The sequence below is a fragment of the Aegilops tauschii genome, chromosome 5 (genome assembly GCF_002575655.3).
Source record: "Aegilops tauschii subsp. strangulata cultivar AL8/78 chromosome 5, Aet v6.0, whole genome shotgun sequence".
In the NCBI taxonomy this organism is placed as follows: Eukaryota; Viridiplantae; Streptophyta; class Magnoliopsida; order Poales; family Poaceae; genus Aegilops; species Aegilops tauschii.
In genome coordinates, this window is record NC_053039.3 from 81,034,570 (window position 1) to 81,060,279 (window position 25,710).

The 25,710-nt window shown below is 52.1% G+C and overlaps 1 pseudogene; it reads right to left on the bottom strand.

The window, feature by feature from the left end:
* Nucleotides 1-13,504: 13,504 nt before the first annotated feature.
* Nucleotides 13,505-25,250, bottom strand: LOC109736719 (kinesin-like protein KIN-12F; annotated as a pseudogene).
* Nucleotides 25,251-25,710: the final 460 nt, after the last annotated feature.

Sequence of the window (25,710 nt, forward strand, 5' to 3'; positions counted from 1 at the left end):
TTTGGTACACCGCCTCCTGGCGGGCCGAGCCGAGTCGGCTTCGTCAAGAACCGCGGCGCAGCCATCGCCAGCATGCTAGGAGCAGATCGCCCAGTCTACGCCACGCCGCTCGAGAACCTGCGTGCCGCCCAGGCGGCCGCAGACGAGCTGAACGGGCTGGGGGCTGACGAGCTCCCCTACATGACTAAGCGCATCCAGCAGCTGATCGACGCGGCCGCAGGGCAGCATGAAGCCAGCGCCCGCGCTGAAAGTCCTCACCCACGCCGAGAGCACGGCGCGACATCCCGGACGCCGACTGCAGACGGCGCCCGCGCAAGAAAACACAAGGAGTCGGCTGCTAGCCGCAGCCGGACTCGGCTCACCGTCGAGCGCGACGCAGAAGGCCGCCCCCGAGCTGTGGAATGACGAGGCGATCCGCCTCCTCCCCCGCCTCGTGGGGAGAGATATCCCACCCCGCCACCTGTCACACATCCGACTCTCGGCGGCCGACTAGGCCGCCGCGAGGGAGTCGGCGAGAATGATGCCCGCCACCGGATCGACCGCCTAGCGCGATCCCTGGCGCTAGAAGAAGAAGATGATGTCGGCCTGCCTTGCTTTGGCCCCCGCATCCGCGACGAGCCCTTCCCCAAAGAGTTCTCGCTCCCAAGAGACACGCCAAAGTACAACGGCTCCGTGAAGCCGGAAGACTGGTTGATCGACTACTCCACCGCAGTCCGCATAGCAAACGGCAACAGGCGCGTTGCTGTGAAGTACGTCCCGCTCATGCTTCAAGGCACGGCACGCACTTGGCTGAACAGCCTCAAGCCCTACAGCATCAACAGTTGGCTAGACTTCACGGAAGTCTTCGTCCGCAACTTCACCAGCACGTACAAGCGGCCTCCCAAGCCCCGCCAGCTCTCCTTGTGTGTCCAAGGGCCCAGCGAATCGACTCGCGACTACCTCACGCGTTGGGCCGAGCTCCGCAACTCCTGCGAGGGGGTGCACGAGGTTCAAGCCATAGAGTACTTCACCGCCGGGTGCCGAGAGGGCACCCTCCTCAAGCACCGACTCCTCTGCGACGAGCCGACTACCCTCGACGAGCTGCTGATCATAGCAGACAAGTACGCCACTGCCGACTCCTCGATGAAGACCGAGCTTCGAGTGGATGCCTCTAGGAAGGTACTCGCTCCGGCTCCCAAGACGCCGGCTGGCGACTCCAACCGACGCCCTTACCAGAACGACAACAAGCGCAAGGCCCCCATGCCGCCTTCCACCAGTCGGCAAGTAGCCACAGTCGAAGACGAACAAGCAGAGGAGCGGCCCGCTCCCAAGAAGCAGAAGGGCGGCAGGCCGGCATGGCAGCCGGCTTTCTCCTACGAGCAAACCATTGATGCTCCCTGCAAGTTTCACAGCGGCGCGAAGCCGTCCAACCACACGACACGGAAGTGACATTGGCTCACACGGATCTCCAAAGGCGAGGGGCTGGTGCCGCCTCCACCTGCTGGCCCGCCGCCTCCGGCCCCTCAGCAGCCGGCTGTTCGCCCCGCAGTCGGAGCCATTCAAGATGAGTTCCCAGATGAGCACGCTGCCTACGTCGTCTTCACGAGCCAAATCAAAGATAAGCGCAGTCGGCGCCGACAGCACCAAGAAGTCAACGCAGTCGCCTCCAACAACCCAGAGTTCATGCATTGGTCTGAGAAGCCCATCAGCTGGAGCCAGGCTGATCACCCAGAGGTGATGCCGTCTCCTGGCTCCTATGCATTGGTGTTGAACGGCACCCTCGCGACAGAAAGGCGAGCTGCCCGTTTCTCCCGTGTGCTGATTGACGGCGGGAGCAGTATCAACATATTGTACCGTGACACCATGGAGAAGCTGAACCTCAAGACGAAGCAACTCATGCCAAGCCAGACTGTGTTCCATGGTATCGTACCCGGCCTGTCCTGTTCCCCAATCGGCAAGATCAAGATGGATGTTCTCTTCGGAGACAAGGATCACTTCCGCCGAGAGGCGATCTGGTTTGAAGTGGTGGATCTAGAGAGCCCTTACCACGCACTGCTTGGCCGACCTGCCCTGGCCAAGTTCATGGCTGTGCCCCACTACGCCTACCTCAAGATGAAGATGCCGAGTTCGAAGGGGATCATCACCATAGCCGGAGACTACAAGAAATCTTCTGAGTGTGCTGCAGCCAGCAGCCAGCTAGCCGAGTCCCTCGTGATTGCTGAAGAGAAGAAGACGATGGACCGAGTCGTGGCCATGGTCGGCAAGCAGCCGGCCCTGTCCCCCGATCCCAAGGAGTATGACGCTCAAGGCTCCTTCCAGCCAGCCAAGGAAACCAAGAAGATACCGTTGGACCCGGAGAACCCGAAGAGGTTTGCTGTCATTGGGGCAAAACTGGATAGTAAATAGGAAGGCGAGCTCGTCGACTTCCTCCGTGAGAATCGGGACATCTTTGCATGGTCCCCAAAGTACATGCGAGGTGTTCCAAAGGATTTCGCCGAGCACAAGCTACACGTTCGAGCAGACGCAAAGCCAGTCAAGCAACCTCTCCGCCGACTGTCGAAGGAGAAGAGAAGGATAGTGGGTGAAGAGATAGCCCGGCTCCTGGCAGCCGACTTCATTATGGAGGTGTTTTTACCAGAATGACTTGCCAACCCAGTCCTAGTGTTGAAGAAGAACAACAAATGGCGCATGTGTATAGATTACACTAGCCTCAACAAAGCCTGCCCCAAAGATCCGTTTCCCTTACCCCGAATTGATCAAGTGATAGACTCCACAGCCGGATACGAGCTGTTGAGTTTCTTGGATGCCTACTCAGGCTACCACCAGATCAAGTTGGATCCAGCCGACCGCCTGAAAACCGCCTTCATCACACCATTTGGAGCTTTCTGCTACCTGACTATGACATTCGGCTTGAGAAATGCCGGTGCCACTTTTCAGCGTTGCATGCAGAAATGCCTCCTCAAGCAACTCGGCAGAAATGCCCACGTCTATGTAGACGATATCGTGGTGAAGACGGAGAAGCGCGACACCCTGCTGGAAGACCTCGGAGAAACATTTGCCAACTTGCGCCGGTTCCAGATCAAGCTCAACCCTGAGAAATGCGTGTTCGGAGTACCAACCGGCCAGCTTCTAGGCTTCTTGGTCTCCGAACGCGGCATTGAGTGCAACCTAGTGAAGATCAAGGCCATTGAGAGAATGGAGATTCCTACCAAGCTGCGAGACGTCCAGAAGTTTACCGGGTGCCTGGCCTCCCTAAACCGCTTCATCAGCCGGCTAGGAGAGAAGGCTCTCCCCCTGTACCGACTCATGAAGAAGTCCACCCACTTCGAGTGGAACGACCAGGCAGACCAAGCTTTCCACGAGTTGAAGAAGATGCTGACCACACCGCCTGTCCTGGCAGCGCCGACTGAGAAAGAGCTCATGCTCCTTTACATTGCCGCGACTAACCGAGTGGTCAGCATAGTGATTGTGGTCCAACGCCCAGAAGAAGGCCGAGCTCAGTTAGTCCAGAGGCCGGTATATTATTTGAGCGAAGTACTGTCCACCTTGAAGCAAAACTACCCGCACTACCAGAAGATGTGCTATGGAGTATACTTCGCTGCCCAGAAGCTGAAGCCCTACTTTCAAGAGCATCCCATCACGGTCGTATGCACTGCCCCGCTTGCCGAGATCATAGGCAGCCGGGATGCATCCGGTCGGCTGGCTAAGTGGGCCATTGCGCTGGCTCCCTACACGATCTCCTACCAGCCCCGCACCGCCATCAAGTCCCAAGCATTGGCCGACTTCCTTGTCGACTGGGACGAGACCCAGTACCTACCGCCGGCTCCCGACTCCGCTCATTGGCGGATGCACTTCAATGGATCCAAGATGCGCACCGGCCTGGGAGCCGGCATCGTCCTCACCTCTCCCAAGGGCGACAAACTCAGATACACATTGCAAATTCATTTTGCCGCCTCCAACAATGTGGCCGAGTACGAGGCGCTCATACACGGGCTCCGGCTAGCCAAAGAGGTCGGCATACGCCGGATCCTGTGCTATGGCGACTCGGATCTGGTAGTCCAACAATCATCCGGCGACTGGGACGCCAAGTACGCAAACATGGCGAGCTACCGATTCCTCGTCCAGCAAATCAGCGGATACTTTGAAGGGTGCGAGTTCCTCCATGTGCCACGGGCCGACAACGAGCAAGCAGATGCCCTGGAACGGATCGGCTCCACCCGACAAGCTATACCAGCCGGCGTCTCTCTTCAACGCCTCCTCAAACCATCTGTCAAGCCGTCTCCAGAATCAAACTCCATCTTCGTACCGCCTGCCCCTGATGCAGTCGGATCCGGCTTGGGGAACCCAGCAGGCGGCTCGGGGACTTCGACAGGCGGCTCGGGGACTGCCGTAGTCGCACCCGGCTCAGGGACTTCAGAACCCGGCCCGGGGACTGCAGCAGTCGGCCCGGGGACTGCAACGACACAACAGGCGGTGGCCGACTCCAACTCTTCAGCACCCAACCCACCCACCCTGGTCGCAGTAGCCATATTGGCAATAGAAGAAGTCGCAGCTCCATCATGGGCCGAACCCATCCTCAACTTTCTAGTAAACAGAGAGCTGCCTAGTGATGAGATCTCGGCAAGACAAGTTCAACGCCGAGTCGGAGCATACACAATAATCAACAGAGAAGTCGTTAAGCGTAGCGTCACTGGAGTCTTCCAGCGCTGCGTCGAGCCAGAGAAGGGCATAGCAATCCTCAAGGACATCCACCAAGGCGAATGCGGCCACCACGTAGCCTCAAGGTCACTTGTCGCCAAAGCTTTTCACCATGGTTTCTTCTGGCCGACTGCTTTGGAGGATGCCAAGGAATTAGTCGAATGCTGCAAAGGGTGTCAAGTCTTCAGCTCCAAGCAACACCTGCCGGCTTCTGCACTCAAGACCATCCCCCTTACCTGGCCCTTCGCCGTCTGGGGGCTGGACATGGTGGGCCCATTCAAGACGGCGCGCGGCGGCATGACACATTTACTTGTCGCCGTAGACAAATTCACCAAGTGGATTGAAGTGAAGCCAATCAAGAAGCTGAATGGGCCGACTGCCATGACATTCATCGCAGATATCAGCACTCGGTATGGCATACCACATAGCATCATCACCGACAACGGCACGAATTTTGCCAAGGGAGCACTGGCACGTTTCTGCATGACACAGGGCATCCGACTGGACTTAGCGTCCATTGCCCACCCGCAGTCAAACGGCCAAGTCGAGCGAGCAAACGGTCTCATCCTCTCCGGCATCAAGCCCCGACTGGTCGTACCACTGGAGCGTTCGGCCGCCTGCTGGCTCGATGAGCTGCCGGCTGTCCTCTGGAGTCTGCGTACTACCCCGAACAAGTCAACCGGCTTCACCCCTTTATTCCTTGTATATGGTGCCGAGGCGGTCATCCCAACTGACATCGAGTTCGACTCGCCTCGAGTCACCATGTACACGGAGGCGGAGGCCCAGGAAGCGTGAGAAGACGGCGTTGACCTGCTGGAAGAGGGCCGACTGTTAGCACTCAGCTGGCCCGCCATCTACCAGCAGGGTTTGCGTCGTTACCACAACCGGAAGGTCAAGCCAAGGTCCTTCCAAGAAGGCGATCTTGTGCTCCGGCTGATCCAGCGAACAGCCGGCCAGCACAAGCTCTCGGCCCCTTGGGAAGGCCCCTTCGTCGTCAGCAAGGCCCTAGGCAACGACTCCTACTACCTGATCGATGCACAGAAGCCGAAGGCACGCAAGAGAGATGATTCCGGCAAGGAGTCGGAACGACCATGGAACGCCAATCTCCTCAGAAGATTTTACAGTTGAAAGCAGTATGTACCACACTACCTTTTTGTATTAAGTACAAGACAACGGGCCCCCGAGGTGTACTCGGGGACTACCCTCTTTTATCTATGTATGACGAGTGTCATACCTATGAATGTATTGTTACATTTGATTTTCTGTCCGGCACCGGGTTCGACCAGTCGGCCCGGGGACTTGCCGCCTTGAGTTATATTAAAGTTCTACCTGCAGTCAGACAAGTAGTGTGCCAGCACCCGAGCCCTCTCTTGTTGAAAGTCGCAGCTCGAAGAACCGACTGACCGACTGGCAAGAGCCAAAGGCAGGAAAGGATGCCCACACGAAAAACGGCTAAGGACTAATGAACCTATATAACACAAGCCGGCCTCCCAGCATGCCTACCGGCTGTCAGAATAGCCAGCCGGCCGGCTACCCATTCACTTTGCTACAATCTAAGAAAGCTAGAGTACTTGCCCTCCCAACCGGCCAAGCACTTCTCCAGCCACAGACTGCAGAGCAGCTGTCCGGCTGGGAAGGCGGTGACCAAGGGAGGGTGGCAAAGGAAACAACCAAAGGATGAAAAGTAAGAACAATGGGAAGCCAAACACATGCATGATTATATTTACACAAAAGGCCTTCGAAAGGCCGGCATTTAACATAGTTTGAATACACCCCCAGTGGGTGGAACTGTGCAAATTTAACAAAATATTGTTCAAAGAGTAATAAAACAGGAAAGTAAAGGCGGCAGATTAGGCTAAGGGCGCAACAGGCGAGCCAGGCTGGTCGGTGGAGACGGCAGCGCCGGCTGGAGGAGTGGCCGGCTGGCGAGTCTCGGCTTAATCATCGCCGGCTGCAGGCGGTGCACTCGCACGCGCCTCGTTGCTGGAGGCACGATCAAGCTGAGGCTGGCCGGCTGCTCCACCATCTGGCATGGCGTCTTCACCATCCTTCTCCTCCTCCTCGCCCTCGTTGCTGGAGTCGATCTCCTCCGCCGAGTCCTCGCCATCTGCTGGGTTCAGCCCGAACCACTCCTCCGGCTGAGCAACGCCGTTACCATCCACCTCAAGAGCAAAGGCGCTGGTGTCGGTGTAGTCGGCGATCGCTGAGGCACGCTGGATGATAGCCGGCCGCGCCGGCTCCAGCTCCGTGTCGGCCTCCTGCCGCCAGGTGGCCAGCTGGTCCAAGCTCAGCTCAGGATACAAGGCTTTGACGAACTCCAGCGCCCGCGTGGCGCCTGACCGAGCTGCAGAAGCCTTCCAGGCCTCGAAGCGGCCGGCCGCTACCTCCAGCCAGTCGGCAGTCCGACTGGGGGCGCGGGGAATCACCTCGCCGGGCCAGAGAGCGGCCAGCACTTGCGCCCCAACACGCTGAAGCCGGCAGAGCATGCGGTGAGCCGGCTGGAGGCAGGCTTGAATCGCCAGGAGCTGTTCCTCAAGCGACCGGCGAGCGTTCGGCGCGATCTTAGTGCCAGCCTGCCTTTGCGCCTCGCGGTGGGCCTCGATGACCTGGTTGGCGGCAGTAGAGTAACCAGGGAAGTACTCTGCACAAGAAAGAAAGAAAGAGAAGGAGGAGAAAAATACAAAGTTAGAAAATGAACCAAATGGCAAGCGGCAAGCAAGGAACGAAGAAGAAGGCGGCCTACCGTCAACCAAGTCTTCGATCTGGCCGTAGCCGTTGATCAACGACTGCCTCGCTTCAGCCCAGCTCGCCGCCTCGGTCTCGTACTCGGCTTGGAGGGCGGCCTTGCTGTCCTGCACCGCCTTCATGGCCGCCTTGTGGCTCTCCTCCTGGTCGGCTAGCTTCTTGACCAGGCGGTCACGCTCCTGAGCCAAGGCGTCGAACTCGGCTTCCTTAGCGCAAAGGGTGGCCTGGGTCCCACCCAGCTGCTCCCTCAGTTTGGCGTTGGCCGCTGCAGATATGGCAAAGAAGAAAAAAGCAATAAGAAAGAAGTCGTCAGGAAAGATCCGGCCTGATTGCTCAGCAGTCGGCCCGAATCTCGGGGACTACACCCAGTGGGTGCGCTGACGTGCCCCCACGCAAGATAAAAGAAAGGAAGCACCTACCCCGGCTCTCCGTTAGATCAGCGGTCTTCTGGGACAGTTCCCGAGCCTGGGAGTTGAAGGCAGCCGCACAGAGGTTATGGTAGTCCTGCAAGTCGGATAGAGAAGCGAGTAAGAACAAGATAGCAAATAAAGTCTACCAAGAAGTTCCAAGCCGCCTGCTCAGCAGCCGACTCGGAACTCGGGGACTACACCCAGTTGGTGCGCTGACGCACCCCCACGGAAGAAACCAAGATCAAGAAGCAAAAAAACGGGAAGACTCACCCGAATGGCTGCCCGTGTCGCGAGGAACTCGTCATTGTACTACCTCAGCACGGCGGCCTAGGACTGAAGCCGGTTCCGGACTTCTTGCGCCGCCACATTCACCACGGTCGTCCCACCACCCGGCGTCCACCCCGAGCTGGCGCTGGCCGTCTCCACGTCCTGGGCCGACGAGCTGGAGCCCGCGGTCTTCTACGGGTCCGGTGCCGAAGTTGCCTTCCCCGCGCACTGGCGTGATGGCGGCCGGACCACCAGGTCCATCCTTGCAGCCGGCTCGCCTCCAGCCGATTGCGGAGGCGGCGCATTAGGCCGGCTGCCTTGGGCCGCCCCAGTCGGCGATGGCGGTGCCGCATCCCTCTCCTGGACGACGACGTCGTCCTCCTCCCTCTCCATCCCCGGCAGGTTGCCACCGGCTTCCTCCGGCGGGGGCTCCGGGATCTCGGGAGCCACGGCGCGCAGGGGGGTGACAAGCAAGGCCCCGGGCGCTGCAGCCTCCGCCTGAGCCTTGGCCACCGCGTCGGCTTGTGCCTTCACCGACTCCTCCACCTCCTCCTGCGCCGCCTTGGCGGCAGCTGCCCTCAGCTCTTCCGCCTCCCGCGTATTTCGCTCCGTCGCCGCTTGAAGCTCGGCGCGGGGGTCCACGCGGCGGGTGCTCCCGGATCCTCCCGGCGATCCAACCACGGAGGCGGCAGCGACCCGCTCAAGAGAAAGCGGAGCCCTGTTTTTTGAGTCAAGACAACGATTCAGAAACCGACAAGAAAAGAAGAAGGAATACGCGAGAGAATCGACACTTACGCTGAAACCTTTTGCGGCTGCTTCACCACCTTGCGGAAGCGGGCCGCCTTCGCGGCCGCCTCTTCCCGCCTGGTCGCTGCCGCCCCGCTCTTGGGCTTCTTCGGCCGACTGCCGAATAGGCCCGACGCGGCCCGGCGCTTCTGCGCGCCGCTTCGGACAGCCGGCGCGGCAGATGAGCCCGCGCCCTGATCAGACGCCGACTGGCGGCGCGGGACGATTTCCGCCTCGTCGTCATCCGGCCAGTCGTCGAAGCTGGCTCCAAGCCCGGAGCCGCCTGCTTCGCCGCCTCCCATCTCGGTGTTGTCGTCCATGGCGGCCGCTCCCAAGTCGGGGTCCTCCAAGTCGTGCGCCACCCGGTCGGGGAGAAATTGGCTATCCGCCCCCGCTGACCCGGCCGCCGGTCGAAGGAGAGGGTTCTGCCAAGACGAGCCGACTGATCAGAGCCGGCCAAGAAAAACTTGGTGATAAAACTAAAGAAGAGAAGATTTAGAAAGCGTACCATAGGCGGAGGATTGGCGCGAGAGTATGGCTCCTTGCCAAATTGCCACTCCTCGGAGAGCTTGCAGTTAGCGAGATAATTCACCATGTGAGCTACCTCATTATGAGGCATCTCCTTGGTGCACATCCGACTCGGATCGAGTTGACCGCTCATTTGACTGATCAAATGAGGGCGGCCTTGAAGTGGGAGCACCCGGCGCACCACGAAGGCGGCCAGCAGGTCGGACCCAGTCAGGCCCTCCGACTGGATCATTACCCGAAGCCGGGCGACGGCGGCGGCCCCAGCCTGCGTCAGCGTCCTGGCCCGATAGGACCACTGGGGCCGCCTCCCAGCCGGCGGGCCGGCTACGTAAGCCGGCAAGTTGACGTAGTCGCCTTGCGGGGCGATGTTCTTCACGTAGAAGTACGACTTCTGCCAGAGCTTCACCGACTGGATCAGTGTGATGACAGGGAAGGGGTTGTCGGATGCCGACCTCCGCATCGCGATGAAGGCGCCGCTCTGAGCTGGCACGCCCTACATCCAGGTGCTGAGCTTGGATTGGAAGAATTTCCCCCAGAGCTCGAGGGTGGGAAGAACGCCAATGAAGCCCTCGCACAGAGTGACGAAGGCAGACAGCAGCACCACCGTGTTTGGAGTGAGGTGGTGCGGCTGGAGCTGGTAGAATTCAAGGAAGGAGCGGAAGAAGGCGCTAGCTGGCAGGCCGAGGCCACGCAAGAAATGCGAACGGAAGAGTACCCGCTCGCCTTCCTCCGGCGCCGGCGTGATCTCCTTCTCCGGCGCGAGATGGGCCTGCACCAGGTCCTTGCCGGGCAACCGCCGCGTCTTGCGGAGGAAGTCGATGTGGTCCGCGTGGACGTTGGAGCCGTCCCAGTCTCCGCCGTGCTGCATGATGGCAAGAAGCTGACGAGAAAGGGTGCGGCGGCGGAGAAACCACGGCCCCGCGATGGCGAGGTTGCGGGGTAGTGCGAAGCTTGGTGGGACGGGGCGGCGACGAGAGGCTGCTGCGATGGAGAGAAGGAGGAAGAAGATGGCGGAGCGAGGATGAGCGTGCGAGCGTCTGCCGCTCCCCCTCCTCCCCCTACTTATAGCCTCGTGCGGCGAAGCCGAGGAGGCGAGGCGTGGGGGGGAACGTGGGATTAACTGCGCCCACTCCCCCACGTCCCGCGATTATAGCGCCCTAACGACGTGCAGAAACTGTCGTCGGAAGGCGAGCGGCCCGCTTTGGGCCACAGAAAATCCACGCCTGGGCCTAGGCGTGGAAGTGGTGGGCCCCGGCCTGCGGCGGCGTCCCGTCGCGCGCGTGGGCTGGCAGGCTTTTCTCGGCCGGAAGGTGCCACGTGGCGCGCGGGCGGCGAGCGGCCAGCCCGCAGCTCGGCGAGCGCACCGGCAGGCTCCCGCTTTCAGACTGCAAAAAAATTCACCAAGACGGCGCACCCAACCGAAGCCGGCTCCTAGCTGCTGGCTCTTCAAGATAAGAAGCTGACCGAGCTTCTCGACCTCCTCTTAGCCTCGAAGCCCAACCAGCTTCGGGGACTACTGTCGGAGTAAATGGCCACGGGTAGCCTAACCGACTCCCCCTGGCTCTTCAAAAATTACCAGGCAAATCGAGCCTTCAAGCATCCAGAGCACAGGGCCGCCTTCCCCTGGCCGGCTATCACCTAGGCCGACTAGCAGAAGGCGACCTGGCCTCAAAAACCTTCCCGAAGAGAACTACAAGATGGCCGACTCCAGGAAGCCGGCCCCAAGAGGACCGACTCCCAGAAGCCGGCCATGAAGAAGTCCGACTCCCAGAAGCCGGCCAAGACTGCACCCTCAAGGGCTACACCCACATAACGGTGATGAGACGGGGCGTGGCTACAGTACAACCTGCCACCCCCCGAATCCCGAAGCACGCGTGGCCACAGTACGCCGTACGGGTCGGCCATCCCCCGTCCAGCGCGGCACTGTTGCCATGTTGACCATGACACCACCCACGACAGGCGCTAGTACGGCCCGCGGGCGGCGGGCCCCTTCAGCTAGAGAGATGCTCGAAGGCGGCCAGGCCTCCCCCAGTCGGCCTGGGGCGTAGCCGGCTCCCAACAGCCGGCTATTCCCCATCCTCGAAGTATGTGCATCATTAAGGAGACAAGACGAGGTAAGGCTACGGTGAGAGCCCGCAAGGCGGCGACACTGTGGCCATGCTTACCTCGACAAAGCCCTCATCATCAGAGGCAAGGCTACAGTAACCAGCCACCGACAAGACCCCCAGGCGGTGGGGCCGGCCTGTCGGCCATGAGGCCGGCAGCCGGCGGGACCCACCAGTCGGCGGGCCCCAGCGGTCGGCGGAGAAGCCGGCGAATACAGACACTGACGGCTAGGACCCGCGTCCAGCCGGATTACGATTGTACCCCTGGGGGTAGGCCTATATAAACCCCCTAGGGCACCCATGCAAAGGATTGATCTCATATAGTTTTAGACACCACGTAGAGAGAAAAGGAGAGCTAGCCTTGCCCTTCTTCTTCCTCTAGCCAAACAGCTCAAGGAGCCTCTTGTAGCTACTTGTGTTGATCTAGTGATCATGCGGAGACCCCGCAGAGCAGGATTAGGGGTGTTATTTCCACGGAGACCCCCGAACCTGGGTAAGATTCGCCGGCGTGCATGCCTTCGCCTTATCCCGTTTCCAGGCACCGGCGATGTCTTACTGGCTCCCATAATGATAAGCCACCCGTTGGCATATGTCGCACCTACCACCCGACACATTGCATCTCATAAAAGATTTCTCCATCTTGTGTTCAAGACAAGTGATACAGCGTGGCATTAATAGTAAAGCACACCAATAATTAGCTTAGTTTTTACTCATGGAAGAAATAAGGGTCTGAAAAAAATACTTCTATCAAACTTTCTCCTTTTTCGGATGCAAAGAAGGTTGATAGGGGATGTATGGTTGATTCTGGGGCAGCCATATTTAGGGCTGTGGGTGATTCTGTGGCAGGTGAAGCCCTTTTCTCCCAAAAGAAGAACAAGGGCCAACTGAATGTGTAGGGGCAATGCAAGGCTGGGCTAGAAAGAAACAAATAGCATTGCCGGTGGTACCAGCATCTGGCATCAATCATGTTGTTTTAGGCAAATAGTTCAAAGAATGGAGACAGAAAGTTACAAGTATTTGAAAGAACAAGAGCCACTTTTGTAAGAGTACTGCCATTCAATCCTACTCTTCTCAGGAAGCACATTTACAATACCCAATACAACATGTATCACAAATATCCCATACAAGAGCCATCTTTTAGGGCACTAATAAGGAGTCAGCCATGCACTCTGCAATGCCGGCCCCTGCATGATCTGAAAATCCAAAAAGTAGAAAGACAAGAAGCCTCTTACCTTTGCTAAGAAGCTCCACGAGCCAATGCTTCTGCAGGGAAGTGGCCACAATGCCATTGAGGTACCCAAGCCCAGGGCCAGGCCATACATCCTTGCATGAACAGTACACCATACTGACTGTACAGACGTACCTCATTCAAAAAGTCACTCAAATGCTGCAGATGAAAGCATGACATAATAAGACCGAAAACTTTTGGTTTCTGAGCACAAGGAATCTACTGACATATGTTATAATCATTCTCTGCTTTCAGTACAGTCTAATAACTAGAGTGTCGTAGGAGATTGTCAGAGTATCTTGTGGTGCAACTGACAACTAGCAAAGACAGCAACAGAGCTCGGAATCAGAGTATCGAATGTTCAGATACCCTATCCACATATTTATGTCAAGTTCAAGTTTTGTCCCTTTATGACAAGGTGCCCAACTCACATTTAACACTCTATGTACATTTATGGGAAATAAACTCACAGTACTCAAAAGAAGTAGGACTTGACCTGGAGTGAATACCACAGATAGGGAAGATTCTCCTGCATTGCTGTCAAACTCAGTGAACAGAATAGGGCATGAGCAGTCACTTATCAGGACTGAACCAGCCAGGCAGTCAGGCATAATCAGGTTAGAATCTTTCAGAGATTTGTTTCTTCAACAGGCATAATGAAGCGCATAAAGCATGGTAATTTTGTCTCTGCACTGGAGATATTAAATAAAAATGCATTTGCAATAAGTAAAATTCTTTCATTTTCCGTAACCCAACGTTGCATTATTTAACTCAGTTTTCAAGTTAGGTTTTCACCATCAATCAACTTAGCACAATCATAAGTACAACGACAAAGCTATACTCTCCATCTACTTTCAAGACTCTGCTGCCATTCAACAACATCCTGCTAGACAAAAAAATGGTCCTGATTTTGACCCAGCTAAAGTCTAGTGAGGGATTTTTGTAGTTGCGCGCCTTCCGAATTGCAGCTTGCTTTCTTTTCAGTTTTTCCATAAAATGTTGCACTCTGGGATCTTCATTAGACATGGGTTGCTGTGTACAGTGCATGTCAAGCTCAGTTTTTGACCTTGAGATTTTTGTAACCCTTTTATCAGGAAGCCCAATGCTTTGGTGATTATTCCCCTGCTGCTCATCAAGTTCATTCTCATTATGTACATCTCTTGAGTGTCTGCAGGAGAAAGTTAAGGCAAATGTTAACCTTACAACATTGGAATTGATAACAAAAATTTGAATTCATGCATACCTGAATGAGTCAGTTAAATCAATCCTTTTATCTTCCACAGAACTCCCTGCTTCCCCAGAGGATGGTACAGCTGACATTTGTTGCCTGACTTTCTGCAGCTCCACCTCTAATTCTTCTCTCTGCATTCTTTGGCGTTCTGCTTCCTTCTTGATGTCGCGCACCTTAAGGGAAATAACCACTGTTATTGTTAAGAAAAGTTACAGCAGTAAGTAACAATGAATCAACACTGAAGTAGAAGTAGACAACTCACCAGGTTCTCCAGAGCACATACATCACTTCCAAGATCATCAACTGACATCTCCAATAATTTTACTTCTTCATCCTTCTTTTCAGCATATGTCTTCCTTTCATCCGCTATCTGTAGAAGTACAACAGAAGGGTTATACAAGAAAATTAACGCAAGCGGCATTAAGAGATACGCACCTGTCGAGCATCCATAGCAATTGCTTCACTTTTTTCGGCCACTGCCTGAGCCATCTCCAGCTTCTCTTTCAGCATAAGCACCCGAGAGTCACAGTATTGTTTCTCGTCGGAAAGCTTGGAGAAGTCATTTTGCAAATTTTGAAATAAGTTGTTCCTTTCATCAAGTAAATTTCTCAGCTCAATCAACCCTTCTTCCATTCTTTCAGTGGAATTACTTCTATGGGCCAACTCCTCTTTCCTAGAGTAACTAATCCGTTCAATATGGTTGAGCTGAGACCCCAATCAGTGTTCTCCATAGAAACTGCATTTAGTTCACCAACTGTACTTGCTAGTTGCTCCTCTAGCACCGAAATCTTTTCATTACTCTTCATGATTTGAGCTTCTAGTAGTTGGCTTCCAGAAACAAGATTATCAAGATCATGTGATTTAGAAGCAGCCTCATGTTCTAATGATTTAATTGCTTCGGCCAACTCAATAAGTTGATCTGCTTGACCTTTTGCAACAGATGCTGACTCCTGTAGTAGGCTAAGATCAAATGACATGCCCTTTGCCAATTTATCTTTCCTAGCTAGTTCAGACTGTAAAGAGGAATTATGGGTGCTCAATTCCTCAACAGACAATTGAACCAAGTTTAAGTCATTGGACAACTTCATCATCATGGTCAATTGTTCATCGATGTACATTTGTACTTGAGCAGTAATTTGTTCCAAACATGCTTGAATGGAGACAGATAACTTCTCCATATCAATATTAAAAACGAAATCAACCATCCTCTTGTCCTTGCGCAGAATATGTAGCATTTCATGTCTCAGTGAATCATTCTCTGACTTCAAAGCATTTTCAATTGAAATTCCGAGTTCAATGACCTTGGCTTTCAACTCAAGCTCTTTACATAAGGCTGCATGGGAGCATTGCAACTCCATAAGAGCTTTGGCTTTTCCATCTCGATCTGTTTGCAAGGATCTGATGTTGGACTCTAAGGAGTCAATTACATAACTAAGTTTTGGGTTTTCCTTGCTCATTGCAAGTAGGCTTTCCATAACTTCATCCTTGTCCCGCTTCAGGTTCTTCAAATGAATCACTATATTACTGTTCTCCTCATGTAAATCATAAATTGCAATACTGCCCAAATCCTGGTCAACTCTCCACAAAGTTACTTCTGTCTTCATCCGTTCAAGTACTTCAGTAAACATAAGGTTCTGTTTTTGCAGTTGTACCTTGTGTTGCTCCAATTCTGAAGCAAAAACAAAAGATTCAATATCATTTTTAATTGTATTGATCATAACCGACTTGTGGTGGTAGTTTACAAGCCAACTGCACAACTCAAATTCATTGCACCCCTTAATATCATTTGCAGGTATACCACTGTTCACTTCAGGCAGACTCACAACCTCAAGCATTGTGTCCTTTAACATTCTATTGAGAAACAAAGCTTTGTCCAACTGGTTATGCAGCTCTTCTTTTTCTTTGGATTGAGCTGCCAAAGAACCCCTATTGGTAGCATCAATCTCTTCAGTCAAAACGGATAGCTCATTATACATGGAACCTGACCGTACCAACATTGCTTTTTCTTGTGCTTGCAAATGCATAACTTTTTTCCCGAAAGAATCCAATCTTGAGCTCAGTTCAGTTGCTTCTTGTTCCTTCTTTGCAATACGACAAAACCTGCTGTTGATGTCAAGTAGTACCTTGCTTTTGAGAACACTACACATTTCCAGTTCATTCTTTGCTTTGTCATTGTGCTCTCGCAGCATAGATATCGAAGAATCAGATTCGCGGATCCCACGCTGAAGGAGACCATTTTCTGCATGCAGCCCAGTAATTCTCGCTGACAAAATCCCCATATGGCACAGGTGTAACACAGAAACAGCATAATCTTTTCCAATTATCTCTAACCAATTCTCCTCCAACCAAGCTCTTGCCAACTCTGCAAACTGCTGAAGTTTTGACTTCATCCATTCAATATTAGACGAAACAAACTCAAGGTTCTCCGTTAGCGAATTCTTCAGGTGTCTGATGCCATCTTCCAGTTCAAGAGCTACCTCATTTGCTTCAAGCAGGCTTGATCCAAATTTATTTTCCATATCCAGGTAAGTTAGTTCCTTCACATCCAGCAGCATCTTCAAACTACTGACCTCACTTAGCAAGTCATCCTTTTCAATAGTAAATGAAGATTCCTTTTGCTTGTACTTCTCTGCTTGATGTTTTGCATTTTCATTCAATTCCACCAGTGCCTTGACTGTAGAGTCTGCATCAGCTATAGTTGCCTGTGCTTCTTGAAACTTGGCTAAAAGAATTGATGCCTCAATTGATTTCTGTAGGGCAAGACATTTTGCCTCTGCGAGCTCAAATTCAAGTGCCTTGACTGTAGAGTCTGCATCAACTATAGTTGTCTGTGCCTCTTGAAACTTGGCAAAAAGAATTGATGCCTCAGTTGATTTCTGTTGTGCAAGACATTTTGCCTCTGCGAGCTCAAATTCAAGTGCCTGAAAGAATTATCACATTTGAAAACAAGAAATAATGATCGACCAACTCAACAAACTGAATTATTAAATATAACAATTTATCCTCGAACACATGCTCTTTGTTGCTTGTATGCCAAAATAAATTAACAAATGCATTGATCCAACCACATCGAATTCCATCATGTCTTGCAGGGCCAACACAGTGGTGAATTGATCCAACCACATCAAATTTCACAGAGTTCACTATTTATCATTCGCCAGAAGATGGTTAGGACTCAGGGATATTCAGCAGATGATGCTAAATTACGCCATAGGTTCTTTTGAGTTCTTTGATAATTTTGTTTCATGTCTAAAATATAAAACAAAATTTCTTGAAGAATAAACCTGGCGATAATAAACTTTTGTATGAGGCAATGTCAGTATGTCACATAACCTAAAGAAGGACAGATTTCTGCAAAAATCCATAGAGCACCATAAAGCACTCTCCTACTACCTATTACTTTACACATTAAAACCATTTTACCTACTTGTATAAAAAATCTAGTAAAATCCTTACTGGAAAAAGAAATGAATCTACTGTGTGTTAGAGTTATAATATAGGTCATGTACCCCTTTGTATTTATCCCGTTGTATAAGGGGTTTCCTGCATATGTTCCACACCTGTACATGTATATATATCGGCCTATGGCATCATGGGAATACAAGTTGCTTATTCCTAACATGGTATTAGAGCTCTAGGGTTTCTTTTTCGCACGCCGCAACTCGTGCTCGATCCCGTCGTGACGGCCACCGCTGCTCCGATCCGCTGCCCCGGCCGAAGCGTCCCCGCCCGAAGGCCTCCTCATCACGCGCCGGGCGCTCTTCCGCTTCCGCCAGCCCCGCACAGGTCGCCGGGTGCTGCGCTGCTCCCTCCGCACGTCACAGCCGCCAGCCCCGGTCTCCCGCCTGCTCGTGGTCCCCGGCCGAAGCGTCCCCGCATGAAGGCCTCCTCATCACGCGCCGGGCGCTCTTCTGCTTCCGCCAGCCCCGCACAGGTCGCCGGGCGCTGCTCCCTCCGCACGTCACAGCCGCCAGCCCCGGTCTCCCGCCTGCTCGTGGTTTCCCGCCTGCTCGATCTCGCCAGTCCGGTGCTCTGTTGATTTCGGGTCTCGGATTCTGCTGATTTCGGGTCTCTCCTAAAAATAAAATAAATGTCTGCTGCATCGGGCTATGCTGCTGTCCCTCGCTGTCCGGTGATCTTCGATGGTACTAACTACACCGAGTTCGCTGGCTTCATGCGCATTCACATGCGTGGCATCCGTCTCTGGGGTGTTCTTTCTGGCGAGGTCTGCTGTCCGCCACATCCGGTTCCTCCGATGGCCCCTACTCCGCCGACTCCACTGGTTCTTCCTACGGATGCTAATCAGGCCGCCAAGGATGCGGCTAAGATTGCTGATGAGGCTGCTGATCGTGCCTATGATGAGAGGGTTTTGGCTTATGAGGAGGCTCTTCAGACGTATCATGGTGCTTTGTCTGTTTACACCCAGTGGCTTGATGATGATGCCCGTGCTGCAGCTGTTCTCACTGCTAGTGTTCTGCCTCAGTTTGCTTCTGAGTTTCTGGGTCTTCCTACTGTCTTCCAGATGTGGACCTGTCTTCGTCAGCGCTATGAGCCCTCTGGTGATGCCTTATACCTTTCTGTGGTTCGTCAGGAGCATGCTCTTCAGCAGGGTGACTCTACTGTTGATGACTTTTATGCACAGAGTTCTGCTATCTGGCGCCAGCTTGATTCTCTCCGCAGTGCTGGTTGTCGTACTTGCCCCTGCTGCCAGGCTATCCAGGCCGATTTGGAGTTTCATCGCGTCTACGAGTTCCTGTCTCGGCTCCGTAAGGAGTTTGAGCCCCGGCGTGCTCAGTTGTTTGCTCGTGGCCGTATTTCTCTCATGGAGGCGCTTTCAGAGATTCGTGCTGAGGAGACTCGCCTACGTGGTGCTGGTTTGCTGGAGGTTCCCTCTATGCTCGCTACTCGGGCTTCTTCCACTCCACCTGCTGCACCGCCCCATTCTCGCTCGAGTGCTCCGCCGCTCTTGCCCACTCCTTCTGGAGGCTCAGGTCGCCCCCGTCCACACTGTGACTACTGCAACAATGATGGTCATATTGAGTCCCAGTGCTACACAAAGCGGAAACACCTGCGCAAGGCGCGATCATCCTCCTCAGGGACTTCGTCATCTCCCTCGCCAGCTTCAGCCATTGCTTTGACTGAGCAGGATATTCTGAGACTTAAGCGTCTGCTCGCGGCTTCAGGTTCTTCCTCGACGGGTACTGCTGGTTCTGTGACTGATGCTTCCCGCACTGAGCACCCGCCCTCTACACAGTCAGGTACATCCCCATGGGTTCTGGACTCTGGAGCTTCTTTTCATATGTCTTCTCATTCTTCCGCTTTGTCCTCTCTTCGATCGCTGGATTCTCCTGTTCATGTCTTCACTGCTGATGGTACTCCACTTTCTGTTGCTAGTAGAGGCCATCTTTCCACTCCTTATTATGTTCCTGATGTTGCTCATGTTCCTCGACTTACCATGAATCTGTTTTCTGCTGGTCAACTTACTGATTCTGGTTGTCGTGTCATCCTTGATGTTGACTCTTGTTCTGTCCAGGATCGTCGCACGCACACTCTGGTTGGGGCTGGCCCTCGCCGCCGTGATTCTCAGGGTCTTTGGGAGTTGGACTGGCTTCATGTTCCTTCTGCTGCCACCACCATCGCCAATCCCTCCGCTGCTGTCGCCTCTGTTACTGGTTCCTTCAAGCAGTGGCATCATCGACTTGGTCATCTGTGTGGTTCTCGGTTATCGTCTTTAGTTCGTCGTGGTCTTCCGGGGTCTGTCTCAGGAGATGTCTCTTTAGAGTGTCAGGGTTGTCGTCTTGGCAAGCAGATTCAGTTACCATATTCACATAGTGAGTCAGTGTCTAAGCGTCCTTTCGATTTAGTCCATTCTGATGTATGGGGTCCGGCTCCTTTCGCTTCGAAAGGTGGTCATAAATACTATATTATTTTCATCGATGATTTTTCTCGTTACACATGGCTTTATTTCATGACTTCACGTAGTGAGGTGTTGTCTATTTATAAGCGTTTTGCTGCCATGGTTCATACTCAGTTCTCTTCACCCATTCGTGTTTTTCGTGCTGACTCCGCTGGCGAGTATATCTCTAAGATGTTGCGTGGTGTTCTTGCTGAGCAGGGTACTCTTGCCCAGTTCTCTTGTCCTGGTGCTCATGCTCAGAATGGCGTGTCTGAGCGCAAGCATCGTCACCTTCTTGAGACGGCTCGTGCTATGATGATCGCCGCCTCTCTTTCGCCTCATTTTTGGGCCGAGGCTATCTCCACTTCCGCCTATCTCATCAACCTTCAGCCGTCCACTGCTTTGCGGGGTGGTGTTCCTTTTGAGCGTCTTTTTGATCGTTCTCCCGATTATTCGATGCTTCGCTTGTTTGGTTGTGTTTGCTATGTTCTTGTTGCCCCTCGCGAACGCACCAAACTGACCGCTCAGTCTGTTGAGTGTGTCTTCTTAGGCTACAGTGATGAGCATAAGGGCTATCGTTGTTGGGATCCTATCGGTCGTCGGATGCGTATCTCTCGAGACGTGACTTTTGATGAGTCTCGTCCTTTCTACCCACGCCCATCTTCTTCGTTGTTTTCAGTGGAGGATATCTCTTTCCTCACTTTTCCTGACTCACCTATCACCCCCGTCGCGCCTGTGCCTATTCGTTCCACTCCCTCTGCTTCTTCACCCCTCGTCGATTCGCCGCCACCATCTTCCCCGGTCTCCTCACCTCGCATCTCACTGGATTCTACACCTTCATCTCCGGTGACTTCTTCCTCGCCACCCCCCGATTCTACCTTGGCGATTCCTCCTTCTCTTGTTCCCTCTTTGCCTCAGCATTACACTCGTCGTTCACGACATGTGGATGCTTCCTTTGATGAGTCGTCCTCTTCCTCTCAGCCTACTTATGGCTTGCGTTCTCGTCCTCGTCCGCCTATTGATCGCTTTGGATTTCCCACTGCTGGTGCTGCTGTTCTTGAGCCGACTTCTTACCGTCAGGCTGTTGTTCATCCTGAATGGCAGTTTGCGATGGCAGAGGAGATTGCTGCTCTTGAACGCACTGGTACCTGGGATCTTGTTTCTCTTCCTCCCGGAGTCCGTCCCATCACTTGTAAGTGGGTCTACAAGGTTAAGACTCGCTCCGATGGTTCTCTTGAGCGTCACAAAGCTCGTCTAGTGGCTCGTGGTTTTCAGCAGGAGCATGGTCGTGATTATGACGAGACTTTTGCTCCTGTGGCCCATATGACCACTATTCGTACACTTCTTGCAGTTGCCTCTGCACGCCACTGGTCTATATCTCAGCTTGATGTTAAGAATGCCTTTCTTAATGGTGAGCTGCGTGAGGAGGTGTACATGCAGCCACCACCTGGGTATTCTGTTCCTGCTGGCATGGTGTGTCGTCTTCGTCGCTCTCTCTATGGCCTTAAGCAAGCCCCTCGCGCCTGGTTTGAGCGTTTTGCCTCTGTGGTCACTACTGCTGGTTTTTCAGCAAGTGCTCATGATCCAGCATTGTTTATTCATCTTTCTCCTCGTGGCCGGACTCTTCTTCTTCTCTATGTTGATGATATGGTCATCACTGGGGATGACCCTGAGTATATTGCCTTTGTAAAGGCCCGTCTTAGTGAGCAGTTTCTTATGTCTGATCTTGGACCTCTTCGCTACTTTCTTGGGATTGAAGTCTCTTCTACCTCTGATGGCTTTTTTATATCCCAGGAAAAGTATATCCAGGATCTTCTTGCTCGTGCTGCTCTTACTGACGAGCGCATTGTTGAGACTCCTATGGAGCTCAATGTTCACCTCCATGCTACTGATGGTGATCCTCTCCCTGACCCGACGCGTTATCGTCATCTTGTTGGCAGTCTTGTCTATCTAGCTGTCACTCGTCCGGACATCTCTTATCCGGTTCATATTCTGAGTCAGTTTGTCTCTGCTCCCACATCGGTTCACTATAGTCATCTCCTTCGTGTTCTCCGATATCTCCGGGGCACGATCTCTCATCGTCTATTCTTTCCTAGCTCTAGTTCTTTACAGCTTCAGGCCTATGCGGATGCTACGTGGGCTAGTGATCCTTCTGATCGCCGTTCACTTTCTGCTTACTGTGTTTTTCTTGGCGGTTCTCTCATTGCCTGGAAGACGAAAAGAAACAGATTGCAGTTTCCCGTTCGAGTGCTGAGGCTGAGTTGCGAGCCATGGCTCTTTTGACGGCAGAGGTGACTTGGTTACGGTGGTTACTTCAGGATTTTGGTGTTTCTGTCACTACACCGACTCTGCTCTTATCTGACAGTACAGGTGCTATTAGCATTGCGCGCGATCCTGTGAAGCATGAGCTCACCAAGCATATTGGTGTTGATGCTTTCTATGTGCGCGCTGCTGTGCAGGATCAGGTTATTGCTCTTCAGTATGTGCCTTCCGAGCAGTTGGCGGATTTCCTGACAAAGGCCCAGACTAGAGCACAACATGGCTTTTATCTCTCCAAACTCAGTGTTGTTCCTCCACCATGAGTTTGAGGGGGGGTGTTAGAGTTATAATATAGGTCATGTACCCCTTTGTATTTATCCCGTTGTATAAGGGGTTTCCTGCATATGTTCCACACCTGTACATGTATATATATCGGCCTATGGCATCATGGGAATACAAGTTGCTTATTCCTAACACTGTGAATATATGCTAATTTACAAGTCGAACTGTTTAATTTGTTCAGGAGGACACAAAACGAATTATGCAATGAGAACTTCAATAGAAGCCTAATGGCCTTTCAAGACGTTACCTCTTTCTCTTTATGCCATAAAATAAGTGATGCTGTGGCATCACAATCCTTTTCTTGCATATCTATCTCCAATTCTTTCATTCTAGCTTCATAGCCCTTCTCTTTGTCAATTATTTCTGACTTCAATTCAAGGACCTCAGAACTTAAATCTTTAATAGTTCTTTGACTCCGGAGATGGCATTCTTCCGCATTTTCCTTTTCTTGCAGAAGCTTGGTAAATTGAGACCGCAGCATCTGCAATTCGCAAATGGCAGATTCTCTGTCCTTACATAGATGACAAACAACCTCAGCTTTGCGCTGCTCTTCAGTTTCAAGGGCTCCATGTGTTCGAGGCACATCTTCAAGGTTGATGACAGCAAGCTCCTCCTGATAAAATGATCTTTCAGTTTACAGCAGTGTTATACAGAACGAAAGTAGGACTAAAATTCTGCAGACATAACCTTCAGGACATGTATCTGATGTTGCAAAGCACGCACATCCCCTATAGCATCTTCATTGACAACCGCCTTCAGAATTGAAGAGAACAGAAATTTCAAGTGATGGTAACCTATGATATATGTGTAACAAAAGAAACTGACTTAAGAATGAAATACATACATTGTTCTGAATGAGCCTTGCACGCTGAGAAAACTTGAGAGTACTGAGTGTTCCATTACTTGAACTAAATGAACACACAAGAAGTTGTATGAGCATACCAAACAAGATCTCATGCTTTCTTCAGTTTGGATCAAAGTCACAAAGTTCCTTACCACAACAAAGGGCTGACGTTTGCAATGATCAATGTCTTGGAGTTTCCACCAAGTGAATCCTGTAAGCAATGAAGGGAGTAGAATGACACTAGCTAGACATCAAGGGAAAACAGCAACAAGTAAAACAATAGCATGGTATTGGTATCTCGAGGTTCTTACCTGGAGAAGAAACGTCAATCTTGAGTCCCTGTAAGGAACCTTTTTTTCCATGTGTAAGATCAACTAAACTCATTATCACATGGCTGAAATTCACAATCCAGGAAAGTAGCCATGACTGAATAAAAGCGTAAATAATCCTTTTTCATATTAAAATATGTTTTGCGATTTTGAGTGTTAATCACGAACCTGAGTGTTGATAATGATTTGTTGATATTAGAAGCTTCCTTCAGCTTCTCACCTTCAGCACCAGATGACGTTTGCCTGTTTTAAATGCATATATCAACGGATTGGGATTTCAGACCCGGCCAGATAAATTGTGAGGCAAGTGAGAATATTGATCTACCTTTCAGACCCGGCGAGATCAACTATATTCAATCGTGCAAACCGTGTGTTAGATATGGAACCCTTCTCCCACCTACTCTCAAGAGTGCATGTGAGAACACTGTGGGAGCGGCTACTTGCATGATTCATATGCGTCATAGAGACTTTCCTATTCGCAGAACCCTGCAGTAGGTTTCAGGCATATGCACACAGACAGTCATCATAGGATACTTGCAAGAAGAAAAAAATCCTAGAACAAACGTATTTACCTGCATCAAAAGTGTTATGATGTCACTGACGCACGTAACTTCACGTTTAGTCACATTTTCAACATAGACACCAACCCTCGTATCTTCTCGGAGCTGCACATCAAGTTTCATGCTTAGTACATCGCACTACTAGATCATACACTTAAAGCAACAGCAAGAAAGCATACTTGAAGATTTGTGGATGAAGGGTCAAGAAGATCTGTAATTTGTTCATTGTAAATCTCCAGGAAAGAACACTCGCAGTTGTACTTAAGGTTCTCATCCCTCCTGCTCTCTTCTTCCTGCAATCTCAGGATTCACACATAACAGATTTGTAATCCATAGCAGTATAAGACACATCACAATGTCGTCAGCAACAAGTCTTGTGTTATCAATCAACAGAGGAAGAAAAATTACCGCTCTGATTCTCGCAATCAGGAACTCAAAAATACGCGGTGTCATGCCACATTCTGGACCAGGCTTCACTCCCAACTCACTGATTTCGCCAAGCATTGTGTGTGTCTTCCCACTTCCAGTCTGCAAACAACTAAAATGTTTAACCGCATGAATATAATTTTACATTATAAGTGAGAAAAATTAAGGTTATAACTTATAACAATATACCTGCCCATAAGCAAATACACAGCTATTGTATCCAGCCATACAGTTCTCAACCATTGGTAAACCAGCAACTTGGAAAAGCACTTCCTGCAAATTCAAGATTTGATCACAATCCAAGGATTAGCACAAGAGCATGAATCAAATTGTTTTGAAGCTGAACTTTGATCACGATCCAATAATTAGCGCAAGAGCATCAATCAGATTGTTTTGAAGCTGACCTGATTCACTGACTCACAAGCAACGTGGTCAAATGTGAAAGGAGTTTCTGGCTATCCAATCCATGTGATGCTCTGCGCACTTTCTTGTTTCAAGCACCGACTGTGACCATGAAGATTTTTCTCTGGGTCGTTTAAAGGACGGACACGGATAACAACCTGGATATTAAACCACAAATGTAAAGAATTCGTATAGCAAAGCTGACTCTCCAACATGTGCGCTCGCCACAGGGCTCCCATCTGTCGCCGATCATCTCCAGCAAAGCAGGTTACCCAGCCGCCGCAGCGCCTTCCTGCGCCGTCGGGTGCGCCGCCGCCGATGGTTCAGTGGGTCCTCGTGGGCTCCAGCGCCGGCGGCGGCGCCGCCGCCACGTTTGCTCTCCTTCCCGCGGGGTGCGGGGTTTGATTCACTCTCCTTGGGCCGGGTCGTGCTTGCTAGGTTCGCCCCCGTCCCTTGCTACTTGCTCACTCTCCACAATTTTTGGCAACAACCGAAACCCTAGCTAGCTTGGACAATTAACACGTCGCTGACTTGATTACCCTGTACGCTTTGGCTTGTGTTCAGGTTGATTGAAGGAGGGACCAAGGAGCAGTGGCCGCGGCTGTGTGTCAAGCTGTATTTGTTTCGGTTTGCTGTGGTCAGCGTCTGGGCCGTGGGTTGTGCTTAACAAAGTGG